Raw genomic sequence first — 18,473 nt, forward strand, 5'->3', positions numbered from 1 at the left:
CCCTCAGACACTAATTTAGTAGTCTTATAAAAGAAGAAAGTGAACTTATATCTGACCTAAATTTTTCCCAACACACTCATGGTTTATGATCATCACTTCCTTTTAAGTGGATCTCAAACAACTTTTAAGTTGTTTCTTATTGAAGTTCTTAAGTTCTTATTAAAGTTCTTATTGAAGCTTTTCCTAGGGGTCCACCAGCATTACTAGATCATATTCCAGAGTCTTCTATATTTATTTTTTGGAAAATCAGGAGTACATGATCCCATCTTTACTCCTGACTCCTTTCTTGTTTCCATCTATCTTCAGGAGCGACAGCACTGTTTTGGAATCTCTCTTCAAAGTTCTATCAATGTTCTTAGATTACTTAATATTGATCAGGAAAGTTGAACCCTTTCAGGGTGATCCTGTTCTACTCCATTTTTTAAATACTGTTAGTTATGCAATCTTTTCTGTGATGCACTTTTTATGGAGGAAAAAAAAAAGATCTAGGATTAGAGTGACAAGGCCTCCATCTCATCACAGGTTCTTATACCACCAGCTCCAAACAGTAAGCCTATTACTCTTTCTTCTCTCTCCAAAACAAAATCAGAATTTATTCACAGCTTTATTACCTTAGTCCAATTCTTCAGTCTCTTGACCAGTTTCCTCCCCACAGTGAGGATGTGTACAGTACTGCACCTGGCCATGAGAGGGCAGCAAAGACCTGGAGCCAGGTGGTCATGTGGTCTATAGAGGCTGTGACCCAGGGAAAATAAGGCAGAACTCCTAATTTCTCTAACCACAAAGCCCCAGAAAAACTGAGAGTGTACGAAGCATGGCTTGAGCAGGAGAGCTTCGGTGGTTCAATTCATTCAACATTTGATGAGTAAACTGAAAAATCAGTTTCCCCTTTTTAACCTTATTTTTTGCTATATTCCAGTGTCTTTTAAATATATAATGTAGACCATTATCATCAATTGTTCCATTCCAATAGTTTCTGATTGAGCAGGTCTGGAGTCAGGACCAGGACTTTGTATTTGATCAAACAAGACAGTCTGACTCTCATTTACATTGAAGTTTGAGAACCATGTCTAATCCCTTAATGAAATCCATGTAGTTACTTAATCTTATCTTTATGCTGTATTATTATTGTTCTTCATAGCTGCTCACATTGTCAACTTTTATCTTCCATTAAACTTTTTCCCCTTAAGGCTCTCAGAATCTTATTCTCTCTCATTTCCAAACCTACCTATTAAGCTACAAAGTATTTTAGAGGCAATACAGTGTAATGGAAAAAACAATGTGCTTGGAAATCAGATACCCTCCCCCAGCCTCAGTTTTTCCCAGTAATATTGAGATAATACAGAATATACTTGAGATGGGGATTAATGAAATATGTTAATAACTTAGAATAGTGACAGGATAAATGTGAACTCAATAAATGTTAATTTTACTCCTTTTATTCTTTACAGTAACCAGAGATATGTAATCCACAGCCCTCCCTAGTGCCCACCTCCAGCAGTTCTGCTCTGAAGAATGAGGACACAGACCATCTTGCTTAGTATAGGATGACAAGTAGAGGCAGGAAGAACAGGCCTGAGAAAAGATATGGGTCTGAATGCAAAGGCCAGGGCAAGAAAGAAGTGAGTGGCATATCCCCTCCTATTGCAAAATACTGAGCTCCAGTAAAAGAGAAAGACACAGGTGAACTGTAGACTTTGATTTAATACTTAAGAACTGCATTAAATAGTAAACATAAAATGATGTAACACTTTAACCCCAAAAGTTATTCTTTCTTGGGCCTAAATTGAATGTTGTCTATACAAAATGTTTCTAGAAATTACTATGGTTTATTATCTATATGTGAAAATACAAGAACAAAATCAAAATGAATAACTTATTTTTGACAGATATTGATTATTAAAATAACAGGCAAACCATCAGTATTTGTCATGGAGTCAACCACGAAAGCAAATAACCACAAGTTTATATCAATATTGTATGTGAAAAATAAACACAGTTCAAATCAATAAGAAACAAGGACATACATATAGAAAAAGATCAGAAATCAGAACCAAATTTTCAATTTGTTATTCCATGTAGTTTAGTGGAACATTTCAAATGAAAGTAAAATTATTAATTCAAAACCTTAAAGCTATAGAGACCCTTACCAAATTTATCAATACCTCCCTTCACTCTGCAGACCTCTACTTGCAACGACCAAAAGAGTGAATAAAAGCCCCAGATCACTGCAGAAACAGTTTTATCTATTTTATTTCAAACTCAAAGTTGTTTTTTTTCAAATAACTCTTCCAGATAGAAAGGCAATTCAGTTTTCTCCACAGCAGCTGGATACAATGCAGTGAGAGGACATCTGTGCTATGAGCCTCAGCTTCCCCATCTGTAAAGTGACTCTAAAAATTCAACCCTCACTGAACAAACAGAAAGCACATCACATAGTAACTCTAGCCAATTGTGAATCTACAATGGTTCTCCTCCCCACCTTCCTTACATTACATAGCAACCCTTGGAATGTAATATCCAAGTGCTTATGTTGGTGTTCATAATCCTGTTTTCTTCTGCAGTTTCTAAATAACAGATGGCAGAAGTGATTCATTTGTTTTTTACACTTCTTAACATACTAATGGAAAGAGAGTATAGATAGGCATTAGTAGCTATTGAATTCTATCCATAAAGAGATTTCTAGGGCGCCTGGGTGGCTCAGATGGTTGGGCGTCTGCCTTCTGCTCAGGTCATGATCCCGGGGTCCTGGGATCGAGTCCCGCATCGGGCTCCCTGCTCCTAGGGAGCCTGCTTCTCCCTCTGCCTCTCTCTCTCTCTCTCTGTCTCTCATGAATAAATAAATAAAATCTTTAAAAAAAAAAAAAAAAGATTTCTAGGGGCGCCTGGGTGGCTCAGTCGTTAAGCGTCTGCCTTCGGCTCAGGTCATGATCCCAGGGTCCTGGGATCGAGCCCCGCACTGGGCTCCCTGCTCAGTGGGAAGCCTGCTTCTCCCTCTCCCACTCCCCCTGCTTGCGTTCCCTCTCTCGCCGTGTCTCTCTGTCAAATAAATAAATAAAATCTTTTAAAAAAAAGATATTTCTAGTAATTTTCCTCTTGTTATTTCATCATACTCACCCCTTGCTGAGTACCTGTGGCTGGTTAGTTCAGCTGACTGGATCAAAGCACAGGGAGTTCAAAATCATAGAACTCATTAGGCATAAAAAAGGGCTCCTGGGATGTGGAGAAAGGGGAATCCATAACACACTATTGCTGAGAATGTAAACTGGTAAATCTGCTACGGAAAACAGTCTGGAAATTCTTCAAAAATTTAAAAGTAGAAGTACTATATGATCCAATTTCACTTCTGAGTATATATCCAAAAGAACTGAATCAAGATCTTAAGGAGATATCTGCACTCCCATGTTCACTGCAGCATTATTCCCTATAGTCAAGATTGAGAAACAACACAAGTGCCCATTAAGACACGAATGAAAAAAGAAAATGTGCTATGTGCATGCAGTGAAATAGTATTTGGCCTTAAAAAAACAAGGGAACCTTGACATTGCAAAAGCATGGGTAGATCTAAAGGGCAATCTGCTAAATGAAATAATCCAGACACAGAAAGTCAAATACTTGATTTTCTCATTTACAAGTGAAATCTAAAATAGACTCATAGAAGCAGTGAGTAGAACGGTGGTTGCCAGGGGAGGAGGGAGGTACCAAGTTTCAATTACACAAGATAAGTAAGTTCTGGAGATCTACTATACAGCACAGTGCCTAGAGCTAACAATACTATATGGTATACTCAAAGTTTGCTAAAAGAGTAAATCTTATATTAAATGTCCTCACCCCCCAAAATAACAATAATAATAAAGACAGGAGGAAACTTTGGGAGATCATGGATATGTTTATAGCCTTGATGGTAGTTTCAAGGGTCTCACTTATTCACAAACTTAATTTACGTACATTAAATATGTAAAGTGTTGTATATGTAAATCACACCTCAGTACACTTAAAAATAAAGTAAAACACTTCCTATGCCCTGAAAATACCTACTATTGATTACAGGCTATTGGCACCTGGTTTGCAGTCTTTCTATTCACTTCATCTTATGTCTCACCACCATCTTAAGTAATATCCACGTGCATGTAGACAAACAGGCCGGCCTCACAAAAATCAATGACAACCTCATCTACCAACAGATACTTGGCTCTTCACTTCTTGACCTCACCGCCAGCTGTCCCACCTCTGAAATCTTAAACTGTAGTTTCCTACACTCAGTCTGTGTGCCCTCACTTCTCTCCTTCTGTCGCTTCTATTATACCTATTCTTTACCTTAGTATAACTTCTAGCACCTTGAGCTCTTTATTCTCTCAAACTCTGAGCCCCAGAGTGAACCAATTTCCTCACATATTTAGCCTAGACCTCACCGACCATTCAAAATCATCAATTCCTAAAATTTCATTATTGTTGTGCTTTCTAGCATACCAACTTTTTTAGATTTTTTTTTTTTTTAGATTTATTTGAGAGCAAGAGAATGAGCGAGAGTGAGGGTAGGGGTAGAGGGAGAGAATCTTCAAGCAGACTTCCCACTGAGCACAGATCCTGACGTGGGGCTCAATCTCACACCCCATGAGATCGTGACCTGAGCTGAAATCAAGAGTTGCACACTAAACAGACTGAGTCACCCAAGTGCCCCTAGCACGCCAACCTTATATCAGCCTAATCATCTGGCTACCCTTCCCTTCATCCAAATGGCTAAGCACTACTGAAGAGAAGGGTACAACAGGTAGAACAACATTACCACAAACTTAATGTCTCCATCCTCAGGTGGACCCTATGGGAGGCAACCTTCTTCTCCCTTCCCATTCCCCTTAATGTCTTTTTCAAACAGTCCCCAGAAGATTAATTCACTTCTCAGCAGATGGACTGTAAACAGAATTCCAAATTCACAGAGAAAAGAGAGACCGTCATGGCCTTCTTACCGCTTTTCTTCTTCTTTGTCAGATTTTCTTTGTAGGGGGAGAGTGGGAAGAGGCAAATCAGGCTGAGTACTTCTAATATTCCATTTTATCTAATCTATTGGCTTATTAGCTTTACAACTTAATGTTTTTATTTTCAGTCATTTCTCTAGGACTTATAATATGCATTTTGAACTCCCTACAATCTTCCTTCACTAATGTTGTATCACTTCACATAAACGGAAGAACCCTTTAATAGCATATTCCATAACCCAACCCCACCACCATTCGTGTTGTTATACTTTTTATTTTTACATGTTATGAACCCCACAATACACTCTTGGTGACTTAAATAATTATAATTTAAAGAAACAAAAAATTGGAAAGAAAAATACTTTTCTATTTATCCACATACTAATCATTTTAGTACTTTTCATCTCTGGTAGATCCAGCTATTCATCTCATATATTTTCCTTTAACGTTTCTTGTAGTACAGGTCTGCCAGCGATAAGTTCTCTCAGATTTTGCTTGTCTAAAAATGTCTCCCTTTTTTGCTTTCCTTTATATATTTTTACCGAGTATGGAATTCTAGTTTGTCTTTTTCCTTTCTTTCAGGCCTGTGGAGAAGCCATTCCATTGTTTTCTGGCTTGTATGGCTTCTAATGAGAAATCAACAATATTTCCTATCTTCCCCCCGCCCCGATAAAAAGTGTCTCCCACCCCCTTTGACTGCTTTTAATATTTTCTCTTTATCACTGCATTTCAGCAATTTGATCATTTTGGTGTGATCCTTATGATTCTCTTTAGCTTCAGAGAACTCTAGGTATACAGTTTTAATCAAGAAGGAAATTTTTTCGATTCATTGTCAGAGAAGGAAAGATGGCGGAGGAGTAGGGGACCCTATTTCAAGTGATTCCCGGAACTGAGCTGGATATCTACCAGACCACTCTGAGCACCCATGAAACCAGCGTGAGATGTAAGAAGATCTGGATCTCTACAAACAGAATATCGCAGATGGTTGGTTTTGAAGTACGAAGTGGGGAGCCCTGATACTGTGGGCAGATATCGGAGGATAAACGGCAGCGGGAGCGAGCCTGTCCATGGGGATCCTACACCGCCGGTGAGCAACAGCCTCGCTTGCTGGGGACAGGGCACAGACCCACAGACTGGTAGCGGTGGGGAAAGGACTTTAGGGCAGCCCCCGGGGCAGACACCCAGAGCGGCAGGGTCGCGTGTGCGAACTGGGAGTGGCTGGCAGTTTTAGAAGCACAGAGGGCAGAGACGTGCCCCGACCTGGAGGCAGGACTGGGGGCACTGCAGAGGGGTGCACAAGCCAGGGCACTGCAGTTTATAGCGGCATGGACAGAAACAGAGGCAGTGTGGCCTGGAGAGCTCACTGAAGAACAGACTGCGGTCTCTCTGCTCTGAGACAGAGGGTTGGAAATGGTCTCTTCTGCTCTGACTCGCGGAAGAGACACAGAAAGCCGCCAGGGAAAACTGGCAGGGAAAGCCACCAGGGAAAGCCACCAGGGAGCAAAAGTCCCCAAAACTGATTCCTGCTGAGGACATCCCCCACCACAGGGGGGCAGGGCAACTCCTCCCAAACACAGTTGCCTGAGTAACAGCGTGGCAGGCCCCTCCCCCAGAAGACAGGCTGGGAAAACGAGGCCAACAACCCTAAGGTCCCAAGGAAACAGGTGCATCTTGCTTGGGGTTCTGGTCAATAATTTGGACTCTATACATTCCCTCAAACACCCATCAACAGAATGACTAGGAGGAAGAACCCCCAAAATAGAAAAGACTCAAAGATTATGACTTATGCTGCAGATTTACAAATGGATGCCGATATAACCAAGATGTCAGAGATGGAATTCAGGCTAGCAATTGTGAAGACAATGGCTAGAATGGAGAAATCAATTAATGGCAACATAGAGTCTCTAAGGGCAGAAATGAAAGCTGAATTGGCAGAACTTAAAAATGCTATCAATGAGATCCAATCCAATCTAGATAATCTAACAGCTAGGGTAACTGAGGCAGAACAGATAAGCGACAGGGAAGACAATATAATAAATAAAAAGGGAAAAGAGGAGGCCAGGGAAAAACAACTCAGAATCCATGAAAATAGAATCAGAGAAATAAGTGACACCATGAAACATTCCAATGTCAGAATTATTGGAATCCCGGAGGGAGTGGAGAGAGAGAGAGGACTAGAAGATGTATTTGAGCAAATCATAGCTGAGAATTTCCCTAATCTGGGGAATGAAAGAAACATTCACGTCCTAGAGGCAGAGAGGACCCCTCCCAAGATCAAGGAAAACAGGCCAACACCCCAGCATGTAATAGTAAAACTTGCAAATCTTAGAACCAAGGAAACCATCTTAAGGGCAGTTAGGGGGAAAAGATTCCTTATGTACAGAGGGAGGAACATCAGAATAACATCAGACCTATCCACAGAGACCTGGCAAGACATATTCAAGGTACTAAATGAGAAGAACATTCAGCCAAGAATACTTTATCCGGCAAGGCTGTCATTTAGAATGGATGGAGAGATGCAGAGCTTCCACGACCGGAAGAAACTGAAAGAATATGTGACCACTAAGCTGGCCCTACAAGAAATATTAAGGGGGGTTCTATAAAAGGAGAAAGACCCCAAGAGTGATATACAACAGAAATTTACAGGGAAAATCTGTAAAAACAACATCTTCACAGGCAACATGGTGACAATAAATTCATATTTTTCAATAATCACTCTCAACGTGAATGGCCTAAATGCTCCCATAAAATGGCACAGGGTTGCAGATTGGATAAAAAGACAGGACCCATCCATATGCTGCCTACAAGAGACTCATTTTGAACCTAAAGATAGATCCAGACTGAAAGTGAAGGGATGGAGATCCATCTTCCATGCCAGCGGACCTCAAAAGAAAGCTGGGGTAGCAATTCTTATATCAGACAAATCAGATTTTAAACTAAAGTCTTTAATTAGAGACACAGAAGGACACTATATCATTCTTAAAGGATCTATCCAACAAGAAGATCTAACAATGGGAGCAGCCATCTACATAAGCCAACTGTTAACCAAAATAAAGAGTCATATTGATAACAATACATTAATTGTAGGAGACCTCATTACTCCACTCTCAGCAATGGACACATCATCTAAGCAAAAAATCAACAAGGAAACAAGAGCTTTGAATGATACACTGGACCAGATGGACCTCATAGATATTTACAGAACATTCCACCCTAAAACAACAGAATACTCATTCTTCTTGAGTGCACATGGAACTTTCTCCAGAATAGACCACATACTGGGTCACAAATCAGGTCTCAACCGATACCAAAAGACTGAGATTATTCCCTGCATACTGTCAGACCACAATGCTTTAAAACTGGAACTCAGTCACAAGAAAAAATTTGGCAGAAATTCAAACACTTGGAAGCTAAAGACTACTCTGCTCAAGAATGTTTGGGTCAACCAGGAAATCAAAGAACTTAAACAATTCATGAAAATCAATGAGAATGAAAACACATCAGTCCAAAACCTATGGGATATTGCAAAGGCAGTCCTAAGGGGGAAAAATATAGCCATCCAAGCCTCACTCAAAAAAATAGAAAAATCCCAAATTCACCAACTAACTCTACACCTTAAAGAACTAGAGAAAAAGCAACAAACGATACCTAAGCCACACATTAGAAGAGAAATAATTAAAATTAGAGCAGAGATCAATGAATTAGAAACCAGAAACACAGTAGATCAGATCAACGAAACTAGAAGCTGGTTCTTTGAAAGAATTAATAAGATCTATAAACCACTGGCCAGACTTATCCAAAAGAAAAGAGAAAGGACCCAATTTAATAAAATGATGAATGAAAGGGGAGAGATCACAACTAACACCAAGGAAATAGAAACAATTATTAGAAATTATTATCAACAACTATATGCCAATAAACTGAGCAATCTGGATGAAATGGAGGCCTTCCTGGAAACCTATAAGCTGCCAAGACTGAAACAGGAAGAAATTGACAACCTGAATAGGCCAATAACCAGTAACAAGATTGAAGCAGTGATCCAAAACCTCCCAAAAAACAAGAGTCCAGGGCCTGATGGATTCCCTGGGGAATTCTACCAAACATTCAAAGAAGAAATAATACCTATTCTACTGAAGTTGTTACAAAAAAATAGAAACAGGAGGAAAACTTCCAAACTCATTCTATGAGGCCAGCATTACCTTAATCCCCAAACCAGGCAAAGACCCCATCAAAAAGGAGAATTTCAGACCGATATCCTTGATGAAGATGGATTCCAAAATCCTCAACAAAATCCTAGCTAATAGGATCCAACAATACATTAAAAGGATCATCCACCACGACCAAGTGGGATTTATCCCCGGGATGCAAGGGTGGTTCAACATTCGCAAATCAATCAATGTGATAGAACACATTAATAAGAGGAGGGAGAAGAACCATATGGTCCTCTCAGTTGATGCAGAAAAAGCATTTGACAAAACACAACATCCATTCCTGATTAAAACTCTTCAGAGTATAGGGATAGAGGGAACATCTCTCAAGTTCATAAAATCCATCTATGAAAAACCCACAGCGAATATCATCTTTAATGGGGAAAAGCTGAGAGCCTTTCCCTTAAGATCAGGAACACGTCAAGGATGCCCACTCTTGCCACTATTGTTCAACATAGTACTAGAAGTCCTAGTAACAGCAATCAGACAACAAAAAGAAATAAAAGGTATTCAAATTGGCAAAGAAGAAGTCAAACTCTCTCTTTTCACAGATGACATGATACCTTATGTGGAAAACCCAAAAGACTCCAACCCCAAATTACTAGAACTCATACAGCAATTCAGTACTGTGGCAGGATACAAAATCAATGCACAGAAATCAGTTGCTTTCTTATACACTAACAACGCAACTGTAGAAAGAGAAATTACAGAAATTATTCCATTTACAATAGCACCAAAAACCATAAGATACCTCGGAATAAACCTAACCAAAGAGGTAAAGGATCTATACTCTAGGAACTACAGAACACTCATGAAAGAAATTGAAGAAGACACAAAAAGATGGAAAAATATTCCATGCCCATGGATCGGAAGAATAAACATTGTTAAAATGTCTATGCTACCCAGAGCAATCTATACCTTCAATGCCATCCCGATCAAAATTCCAATGACGTTTTTCAAAGTGCTGGGACAAACAATCCTAAAATTTGTACGGAATCAGAAAAGACCCCGAATCGCCAAGGAAATGTTGAAAAAGAAAAACAAAGCTGGGGGCATCACGTTGCCCAATTTCAAGCTATATTACAAAGCTGTGATCACCAAGACAGCATGGTACTGGCACAAAAACAGACATATAGACCAATGGAACAGAATAGAGAACCCAGATATGGACCCTCAACTCTATGGTCAAATAATCTTTGACAAACTAGGAAAAACATGCAATGGAAAAAAGACAGTCTCTTCAATAAATAGTGCTGGTAAAATTGGACAGCCACATGGAGAAGAATAAAACTCAACCATTCTCTAACACCATTCACAAAGATAAACTCAAAGTGGATGAAAGACCTCAATGTGAGACAGGAATCCATCAAAATCCTAGAGGAGAACATAGGCAGTAACCTCTTGGACATCGCCCACAGCAACTTCTTTCAAGATATTTCTCCAAAAGCTAGTGAAACAAAAGCAAAAATGAACTTTTGGGACTTCATCAAGATAAAAAGCTTCTGCACAGCAAAGGAAACAGTCAACAAAAGAAACAGTCAACAAAACCAAGAGGCAACCCACAAAATGGGAGAAGATATTTGCAAATGACACTACAGATAAAGGGCTGGTATCCAAGATCTATAAAGAACTTCTCAAACTCAACACCCAAAAAACAAATAATCAAGTCAAAAAGTGGGCAAAAGATATGAAGACACTTATCTGAAGAAGACATACAAATGGCTAACAGACACATGAAAAAATGTTCATTATCATTAGCCATCAGGGAAATTCAAATCAAAACCACATTGAGATACCACCTTACACCAGTTAGAATGGCAAAAATGGACAGGGCAAGAAACAACAAATGTTGGAGAGGTTGTGGAGAAAGGGGAACCCTCTTACACTGTTGGTGAGAATGCAAGTTGGTATAGCCACTTTGGAAAACAGTGTGGAGGTTCCTCAAAAATTTAAAAATAGAGCTACCCTATGACCCAGCAATTGCACTCCTGGGTATTTACCCCAAAGACACAGATGTAGTGAAAAGAAGGGCCATATGCACCCCAATGTTCATAGCAGCAATGTCCGCAATAGCTAAACTGTGGAAAGAGCCAAGATGCCCTTCAACAGATGAATGGATAAAGAAGATGTGGTCCATATATACAATGGAATATTACTCAGCCATCAGAAAGGACTTTTACATCAACATGGATGGGACTGGAGGAGATGATGCTAAGTGAAATAAGCCAAGCAGAGAAAGTCAATTATCATATGGTTTCACTTATTTGTGGAACATAAGGAATAGCATGGAGGACTTTAGGTGAAGGAAGGGAAAAATGAAGGGGGGGGGAATTGGAGGGAGAGATGAACCATGAAAGACTATGGACTCTGAGAAATAAACTGAGGGTTTTAGAGGGGAGGGGGGTGGGGGGATGGGTTAGCCCAGTGATGGGTATTAAGAAGGGCACGTACTGCATGGAGCACTGGGTGTTGTACGAAAACAATGGATCGTGGATCAGTACATCAAAAACTAATGATGTACTGTATGGTGACTAACACAACATAATAAAATTTAAAAAAAAAAAGGAAATTTTTTCTCAGTATTTCTTTTAATATTTATTCTGACACTCCCTCTTTCTGGAAGACCAATTTCATGCATGTTAGCTTGCTGGACATTGTCCCACAAGTCACTGAGTCTCAGCTTTAGAAGTTGTACTTGATTATTTTTTTATCTTCTATTCCTCATCTATATATTCATTAACTCACTGAACATTTTTATAATACTGCTTTAAAGTCCTCGTCTGATAATTTCATAATCCTTGTCATTTATCCATCTGTTTCTATTAATGTATTCATTCCTGGTTATAGGTCACATTTTCCTGCTTCTTTGTAACTTTTTTTTATACACTAGGAATTGTATATTTTATGTTACAGAGTGTCTGGATTTTGTTGTTTTCCTTTAAAGAGGGTTCTTTTTTGCAAGACAGATTTCAGCCCAATTTTTTTTGAGCCTTCTTTTAATACTTAAAGGCAGGTCTAAAATAGCACTCTAGGAATAGTTAGCCCTATGACAAAGAGGTGATCCTTCATTCAGTCCCTACTGAAAGTCCCAAGTTCTACCAAGTCTCTCTGCTCTAGCTGGTCAAATTCAAACGTCTCTCAAACCTGTAAAAGCTCTGAGAATTATGCAGTACACATCTACCTTGTGGTAGCTCTTTCTCTGGTAGTTGTACTTTGTACTGAATATAATGAGCTTGCTCTCTTTACAGTTCTAAAGACTGTCCAAATCTGGTTCAGGCTTGAAGGTGATCAAAAGAGGAGCAGATTGGAGCCCACCTTGATTAAATTGCCTAAGTTTAGTATATGTTATAGCAGCAGTTTTAATCATATGCTATTTGTAGTAACACCTAAAATAACTCCACACTGTTTCTGGCCAGATTAGAACTTCTGATTTGGGCAGTCTTACTAATCAGGCTTATGAAGTTCTAACACTTTGAGGGCCTCAGGAAGAACACACTGAGAAGGCTAGGAGAGATTCAGCTTGTTTTTAAGTTCCTAAATCCTCTGTAGAGGTTAAATATACACAGTTAATGATTTTTTTTTCCTAGAGAATTAACCAGTGGGCTTCCTGGGAGCCAAGACTCTTCCATTATTTGAAAGGAAACAAAATGGTATGAGGCTGCCCCAAAGGCTACTTTTTAAAACTGCACATGGTCCTTTTCTCTTTGGACCTTAAGAAACCTTAAAAGATTGCAAATGGGATCAGACACCCTATTGCCTAAATATACATTTAGAAATATTTGCTCTTTTTTTGTTTTTTGCTTATGCCTGAGCACTAGCACAGCAATTATTTCTTTCCCAGTAGGGAGGCATGACCTGAGACAAAGACAGAAAAGACAGAACTAGTCTAACAAAGAAGTTAATGATTTTTTTTTTTTTTTTTGCTAATGTGATAAAAACAAAGCAGGGAGAACTATCAACTTTGTTCTTGAAATTTGCCCTTAAAGGTAAAAGCTCCACTGAAATTTTTACCTACTATGTGTTATCCTTTGGAGGTTTCTAAGAAATCTACCACCAGTCTACAAATTCCTGCTTTTTTTAGTTTTTCCTAGTTGCATCAAAATGTATCTGGACAGCAGGGAACAGAAGCAACAAGAAATGAGCCCGGTGACCCAGCTTAGGGCTTTATTTCTGACTAGAATGGATATAGATATCAATTCTCATTATGATCAGTCAAGGTATCAAGGGAGGGTAGGCATAAATTTTTACTATTCTTAGTAAAAGTAGAAACATATGTTCTATAGTATATGACAGAGGGAAAGTTCCATAAGGGAAAATACCAGGGGATCTTATAACCCAGAACTTTATTCCCAGATTGATAATCTGCTGTAACAGTGGATCTGAACTTTTTGGGCACATGAATCTCTTTGGGAATCTCATGAAAACTATTTACCTTCCAGAAAAACACATATTCACACGCATAAGATCTATTTTTATCCTTGGTTTTCCCTCTCCCTGCCCCAATGTGCACATGTACACACACACACGCATACCCGTGCCCATACACACAGACACTGTCAAGTAGTCATGAGCTCCAGGTAACAAATGGCCCTAAAACTTTAACTGTTAACAACCATCATGACCATAAGAACTACAGGAGAGTGGCATTGATTCCCCTCCAACATTCTGGCCCCCAAGAAAGCAAATGCTTCTTTTTTTTTTTAAGATTTTATTTATTTATTTATTTGACAGAGAGACACAGCAAGTGTTCCCCCAAGAGGGAACACAAGCAGAGGAAGTGGGAGAGGGAGAAGCAGGCTTCCCGGCGAGCAGAGAGCCCAGTGCGGGGCTCGATCCCAGCACCCTGGGATCATGACCTGAGCCGAAGGCACACGTTTAACGACTGAGCCACCTAGGCGCCCAAGAACAAATGCTTCTCTTAATAAGTGAGTCACGGCTGAAAAAGATCTAAGGCTTAATGAAGCATAGAGAATACACAAACAAAAATCGAGAAATTATAATCCCACAAATTGATTTACCAGGCATGGCTGCCTTCCAAAGAGCTGTATCAATCACCTCTGCTCTGCAAAGTCCAAACTACACAAAGGGAGACTCAAAGAAAAAAGATAATCAGAAAGGTAAGCTCTTTTGAGGGACAAAAAAAAAAAAAAAGGAAGAGTCTCTCTGTCTTTTGTTACTTTCTTGGGATCTAGAAATACGGTTACATATAACCTCATGAGCAAACTTGAAGTGGTCATTAAAACATGTGCAAAAATTTTATTCTTTCTATATCAACAATTGAAAAGCCAGGACGTGAACTTGGAGAAGGGGTGAATATAGGCTGGCAGATAACAACACTGAAGAGGGCAAATAAAATGTGGACTTGCCTTCATCTCACAGTGACAGAAGGCAGAACCTGCCATGACACTTCTACCGCTTAGAGGACTTTTGGGGGGGAGTTTCTGGTGGATCTTTGGTGAGACTGGGGAAAGCTATCTTTTTTGCATTCCATGGGTATCTATCTCCTCTTGGTTCCCCTGCAGTAAAGAGGCTTGAAAGACAGCAGAGTTTATAGGGCAAGAATGCAGCTTCCCATAGAGACAAGAATATAGCTGTGGTTTGAATTAATACAAAAGTTACTGGGTATTGACAACTAAGATGTGAAAACAGTATATCTGGAAAGGGAACTTAGGAATCCCTTCCATTACCTGATCATTTTGCATCTACCCTCAATTGTAACAGAGCCCAAGATGCCCTAAGAGAGTGGGTTACCTAGAGCAGAAGTAAGGATGCTGAAGGACATAGGCTCTGGTGGTCTCTATGACAACACCAGCTCCAAGAGAAAAGAAAAGCCAGCTGTACCTTCAAAGGATGAGTTTATTAGTCTCTTGAAGACTACAAATCGAAGACGGGGGAGACAGGGAGACTGAGGGGACTATGAACCTGTAAATAAGACAATATTAAGGTGAGATAGCAATGAATAAAACCATTTTGTATAGGCATTAACATCCTCTTGTAACAAGATTCTCTGCATGTAGGAAAGAATACAAAAGAACTGATGAATTGATCAGCACGTATGCCTGAATTAAAGCAATCTGAATAGGGCTACCTGAGGGATGACTGGGTGTGGAAAGAAACATACAGTTCATAGCCACTTGAGGTGGTTTAATTCATTTAATGGGAACCAAGGCTAAAAATATATTTAAAATGCAGGAGATGTTCAAACAGTTGAGATGAGAGAGCTCCAGCCTATAGGCACTCTCTGTGAAGAAAAGCCCAGGGCTGACAAAAGCACCAGGGAACCTTAGAGATGTTTTAGTCAAACTTCATTTTATAGTTGAAGAAACTGAATGAGGCCAGAGGAGGTGGAGTAATTTGCCCAAGATCACATACATAGTTGGGTCAGCATAGATGTGATATTTAAGCCCTTAGGTTACCTTTTCTAGTCTCCTATTCCTTCCAAGAATATGAGATCATTTTGATTTCTGCCACAAATTCATCTAGCAACTATAAAGATAAAAACTTGATAAGCAGAGACAATATACTACCAGAAATGACATTTATCTGGCCTATGAACTAATAAAATCAGTGATAATGTATGTGATTTGACAGACCATTATCTGTCATATGCATATTAGCCAGTTTACTTGCACAACTTGTGCTCCGAAATGGACATTTTTAAAGTTGTCCCAATAAGGGACTTAACCATAGTAAAGATTACCAACATATGTAGGATCTTAAACATTGTTAGGATATAGACTTATGATCAGAAGGACAATTCCTAAAACTGTACTTTACCAGGCTAATTTCCTCTTTGAGATTTATCCATAATAAGGACCAAAGGACAAATTAAACAGAAATTCAAATTTCTCTTCACATGAAAATGAATTTTGGCTTCTCATGGTTCTCAAAGTATGGATCCCCAATACTTAATAAAACATCATAAACAGAACATAAGAACACAGACTTTTTAAACTTTTATTCATCTTAAGTGCTATTAAAATCACACTATAACTAAGCAGGAGAAAATTTTTATAATCTTTATGGAACTTTCAAAAACTAGAATTTATTTTCCTCTATTAGGGTGCAATTTGGCCAGGAGGAAGATAATGACTTCTCACTTTTGAGTTCACCAAGGACTCATTATGATTTAATAGAAGGAAATCATTCCATCAGAAGAATGAGAAGTATATAAGGAAGGTAGAGTGGATCATCCCATGGAACTATGTGTAACCATAGCACCACTACTACAAATACACACAGACTGTGATGTATTCAGATTTGACTAAGAGGCATAAAGAATAAGAATAAAGGTTATTAAGATTCTGGGAGCTTATAAGAACTAATACCCAAAATATAAAGAACTATTGCCATACAGAAAATAGCAGCAGGAGTATGGTGATGAATAAGAATAAAACATGGGACACCTGGGTGGCTCAGTTGGTTAAACCTCCAACTCTTGGTTTTGGCTCCTGTCATGATCTCATGGGTCATGAGATCCAGCCCTGCATCAAGCTCCATGCTCAGTGGGGGAGCAGGGGGTGCTCTGTTTGAGTTTCTCTCCTTCTGCCCCTCCCCCCACCCGTAGGCACTCACACGCGCGCACACTCTCTCTCTCTCAAATAAATAAATCTTAAAAAAAAAAGAATAAAACAAATGACTATTTCAGTGCACTCTACCCTTGGCTCTTGGAATGATTATTTACATGGAGAAGTAAATGGCATATGAATGTAATTATGGATACAACAGTAAAGGTAAAATAAATGGCATCACATACTCGTTTGCAGGAAAAACAGTTACAAAGCTTTTGTTTTCTTGATCCTCCTACCAACTCTCCTGAACCTCTTACCTGACTACTGAAGGTATCAGGGCAGAGAGCTCTAGAGAGGAAGGAGCATCTTGGTCGCCATGTAAGCACTAAGGATCTATGGCAATGCTGAGTGGCAAAGGTAGATTATCAGGGAGTGACCTCACCCTCCCATTCATTTACCTGTTTTCTGCTGTTTCACCTTCACTGAAAAGCTTTTCTGAGGATCACTGGTAACCATCAAGTTATTAAATAGGATCCTCCAGACCTTCTTTGATATCATATGGCATTGACCCCCTACTTACTCTTGAAATTCTTAACTTGGGAGACACTAAGGAGATCCCCCACTTTGGATGGATCCTCTCAGTTCTTTTGCCAGTGGCTCTTTTCCAGGCCTCCTCTGCACAAGCATTCCCAAAGAGTCCATCCAGCCTCCTTGCTCTCAGTCCCCTGGCAATCTCATCAGCACTCCCACCCTCATTCACCTCAGCTCTCTCCCCACAATAACACCTTATGTTTGTCTAGAAGTTGACAGAATGTACATAGCCTTTCCTTTAATGCTCCCAATAACCTACCGATCTTTATTTTACAGAGGAGGAAACTGAGAGACTCAGACAGGTGTAGTCATGGGCCCAGAGTCTCAAAGAAAGAAAGTGGCAAAGTCTGGGGGCACCTGGGTGACTCAGTCGGTAAGTGTCTGACTCCTGGTTTCAGCTCAGGTCATGATCTCAGGGTTGTGAGATTGAGCCCTACGTCAGGTTCCACCCTCAGTGTGGAGTCCGGTTGGGATTCTCTCTCCCTCTGCCTCTTCTGTTCTTCCCACTTGTGCTCCCTCACTCATGCTCTCTCTCTCAAAATAAATACATCTTAAAAAGAAGAAGAAAGTGACAAAGTCTGTAAACAACCCTCTCACTTAAGTCCAGGGCTGCTCTTTTCACCCCATAAATGTCTCCAAATGACTCCCAAATATATACCCTAATGTCCTTTCTTCTTCACCATGTCCCAAATAACACATGACCCACATATTTTGAAAATTTGCATGAATACCCACATGACTTGCCATATTCCCCAAATGCTTCCTATTTTGACCTTTTTTTAATTGAGATATAACTGACACAGACACTGTATTAGTTTCAAGTGTAGAATGATCAACACACTAAATCTAGTCTACAGCCACAACCACATATAGTTAGAAAATTTCCTTGTGATGACAACTTTTAAGCTTTACCCTCTTAGCAACTTTCACATATATGATAGAGTATTATTAACTGTAGTCTCCATTCTGTACATTACATCCCTAGGACTTACTTATTTTATAATTGGTTTTATCTCCCACCTAAACCCTTTAATTCACAAAACTTCTGTCCCTGTTCTGGTTCTTGGATTTGCTTCCCTACAGGCCTACACTATTGTACTATTACCTTAAAAGTGTGTTAATACACTGTTAATGTCTCTACTTCCTGTCTCTACCATGCTGTAATATACCTCATGCTGATTCTGAAT

The sequence above is a fragment of the Callorhinus ursinus genome, unplaced genomic scaffold (genome assembly GCF_003265705.2).
Source record: "Callorhinus ursinus isolate GAN/ISIS: 27379988/994484 unplaced genomic scaffold, GSC_fseal_2.0 scaffold42, whole genome shotgun sequence".
In the NCBI taxonomy this organism is placed as follows: domain Eukaryota; kingdom Metazoa; phylum Chordata; class Mammalia; order Carnivora; family Otariidae; genus Callorhinus; species Callorhinus ursinus.